The 2,653-nt window shown below is 34.1% G+C and overlaps 1 long non-coding RNA gene across 1 annotated transcript; it reads left to right on the top strand.

The window, feature by feature from the left end:
• Positions 1-7: 7 nt before the first annotated feature.
• On the top strand, positions 8-1,076 carry LOC121311926. Its single transcript, XR_005949597.1, has 2 exons — positions 8-460; positions 592-1,076. It is a non-coding gene; the product is annotated as an uncharacterized LOC121311926 (long non-coding RNA).
• The last annotated feature ends 1,577 nt before the right edge of the window (positions 1,077-2,653 follow it).

Raw genomic sequence — 2,653 nt, 5'->3', positions numbered from 1 at the left:
ACATCATCCATTTGATATTGTCTTACATTAGTGTAGAACTAAAAAGTCACTTTGAGGAATGAAGTTAACTGGAACAATCCCTGTTATATATCCCATAGCAGATGCATGTTGGGGAAATTTGTAGAAAACATTATTTAGATTCTTTGGAACATGATGGTCTGATTCTTTTCTTTTCCATGCTATCCCACTGGGGTTAATTCAATCAATTAACACCAATACATTTTGCCATTCCCTCAATGTAAAACTAAACTGTCAAATGTATGTTTTTCATAGGATCTTCCAAAACATGTCAAGGAGATCAGCACGTTTTTGGGCATCAATGTCACTGAAGATCAAGTCAAAGACATTTCAAAGAAATCTTCCTTCAGTGAAATGAAGGACAAGGCAGAGAAGGAGAAAGTGAATCCAAACCACACGGTCTGCGTACTGACTTCCAACAAGAAGCTGATATTTAGGAAAGGTAAGAGTTTCATCACCACTGAACTAAAACTAAAGCACTGCAATGCTAAAAGAGGGCATTGATAAGCCCAAAACAACAGGGTATTTATTAACTTATGCAAATAATACATTCAAATACTTTATGTCTTTCAGGTACTGTTGGTGACTGGAAAAATCATTTCACTTCCAAGCAGAATGCCAAGTTTGATGAGCTGTTCAGTGAAAAAATCAACTCCAGTGAATTAGCAAGACGTGTGGAATATGAGAGTTAGAATATAAAGACCAATTGCACACTTATTCTATTAATGATGTAAATAAACTGCAATACTGCAGAATGGGATTTTCCAATGTAATCTCTTGTCAAAACTGACTCCCTTGTTATTGGGTAAAATCTGTAAGTCATGTTACTTTCTGCTGGTAACAAGTCTGATTCACTTTGTGTTGGTGAATCAAAAGGAAAACATTTTTTTGTATTAAATGTATAAATATGCTTTTTTAAAAATAATATTTATTTATTTATTTAATTATTTGTGTATGCGTTTGGAATTGTTTTTTTCTTTTCAGTGGTTATTTTCTGTACAGCATTAATGTATAATAGATGTTAAATTCTTGCACTCAATAAAGATTTACAAATAACAGAATTACTGAATTCTAGTTATTATTGATAAGTGGACCCAGCAGCGTTGCTATTTGTATAAACTCTGATATCCTTGTTGGTACATCGTAAACCAATTATTGCCATACAACTATGGATCAACTGTGTTCCCCCTTCAAGTAATTTTCAATTGTTCATTATTATAAAAAGTGTTAAAATCAAAAGTAGATTCAATTTTTAAAAAGCTGTATGGAACGACATTTTTGGCTAATTATCAGGAGAAGTAGTCACCATCCCAGCAAAGGTCCAACTATGAAGGAACTTCGTGTTTGGTGAGGTACTATAAAAACATGCATTACCGACCTTAAATGATTGATATCATTAGTCGGTATTATTACATGAAAGAATACTCCCACGAAAACTAACTAAACCATTTGATAAACATTGTGGGGGAGCTATGTCACCCGTACGTTTTATCAATGTATAAAATGTTACGAATTACTAGGTCCGAACATTACGGGTTTTTTCCAAGCAAGTCTTAGGGTTTAGAAAGTTAACTGACTGAGTTCGATCAACCATCTGGGACTGTTCCTAGTGAATTTGCAGGAAATACGAGTGGATGCTACTTAATTTAGTTACAGGGACAAAATTTACTTGTGTACGTATATGACGTGTAAGTGTAGCCTGGAGACATTTCTAGAAACAGTACCACCAACAGGATACTTTGTACGCGATCTACGTTCTACATTCTATAATACTTAAGTGTTCGGTCGATCCCCAATACCAAACTTCTAGCTTCGAATACAGGACTTTTGAGTCTCGGTTTCATACATATATTCATGTAACTACCCACAGAAGAAAATAAGTCTAGCGTTCGATTTTATGCACCTTGTCACAGGGAGCCCTTTTTGTGTGGCCACTACGTCTGGTTTCAGTTACCTTTACATCCACTACCTGTCGTGAAAATTTGAGGTTATTTGAGTGTCTCCGGGGAAAACACACACGTGATGCATACCAAATCAATGGAAATGTATTGATTGGACAGCATGTTTAAAATCCAATAAACCAATGTCTGTGCAGGGGAGGGAACATCACAGAGGAAAATCTGTATGACAAAATCTCACTTTAATTTCAGTACCATATACAATATAAAATATGCACTAATCAAATAAACATGTCAAATTATAATAATAAAACATGCAATCGCAAAATAAATGTGTGAAGGATGATGGGCCATTATTGACCGTGTTACATATTCCCTACCATATGTTTTATAAAATAAAGCCACAGCTTACGGTAAACATTAACTTGTGTAACACTGATGGCTCTAGTATGCACAGGATGTAATGACACATCTCATGGTTTTGTGACACTAATTCAGTCTTGTATTTGTAAGGAAATTTCACAACTTGTTCCTTTGAATCTATTGTCTTGTCATATTTTTAAGATAGAGGTACCGGTAGAAGCAAAATCAATTTTTCCCTGATTTGTTCCTTTCCCTTCCAGAATTAGAATTAGAAACAACAATTATTACAAAAATATTTGGGTGTCAATTATATGGTGAAAAAAGTTATCCTCTTTGTTAATTATTTGAACGTAGAATAATATAATAAATAATAT

The sequence above is a fragment of the Polyodon spathula genome, unplaced genomic scaffold (genome assembly GCF_017654505.1).
Source record: "Polyodon spathula isolate WHYD16114869_AA unplaced genomic scaffold, ASM1765450v1 scaffolds_3371, whole genome shotgun sequence".
Classification (NCBI taxonomy): Eukaryota; Metazoa; Chordata; class Actinopteri; order Acipenseriformes; family Polyodontidae; genus Polyodon; species Polyodon spathula.
The sequence above is the reverse complement of the archived record's forward strand: the minus strand, read 5'-3'. Positions and strand labels throughout refer to the sequence as shown.